We start from the raw sequence: 397 nt of genomic DNA on the forward strand, positions 1-397 counted from the left end.
CCCCTCGTCCTCAGCATAGCTGAGATCCTTGGGTATAGGCCCGCTCGACGAGCCGTTGGAGTGTGCATATCAACCAAGTCGTGCCGACTTGAAATTGAATTCGGCATTCGATGACGCTAGTGCGGAGGCCTTCCATAAGGACGGTCACTGTGACCGCCTCCGGAAGGGGATCTGCTGCCATCCCGGCAATGAGAACGCACATCTCTTGAACAAAGTCCACCAATTCCTTGTTGCCCTGTCCGACGACAAGGAAGCGCGATCGTAAGCGATACGCCTGATTAGGCGGCGAGAACACTCGTGAGAGCTCCAATTTCAGCCCCGCCCAGGAGGAAACGCAGCTTCGACCGAAGTGCCGCACGTCAGTGCCCATTTTCGCGCTCGACCACCGAGCTTTGAG

The sequence above is a fragment of the Plasmopara halstedii genome (assembly GCF_900000015.1).
Source record: "Plasmopara halstedii genome assembly, contig: Scaffold_672, whole genome shotgun sequence".
Classification (NCBI taxonomy): domain Eukaryota; phylum Oomycota; class Peronosporomycetes; order Peronosporales; family Peronosporaceae; genus Plasmopara; species Plasmopara halstedii.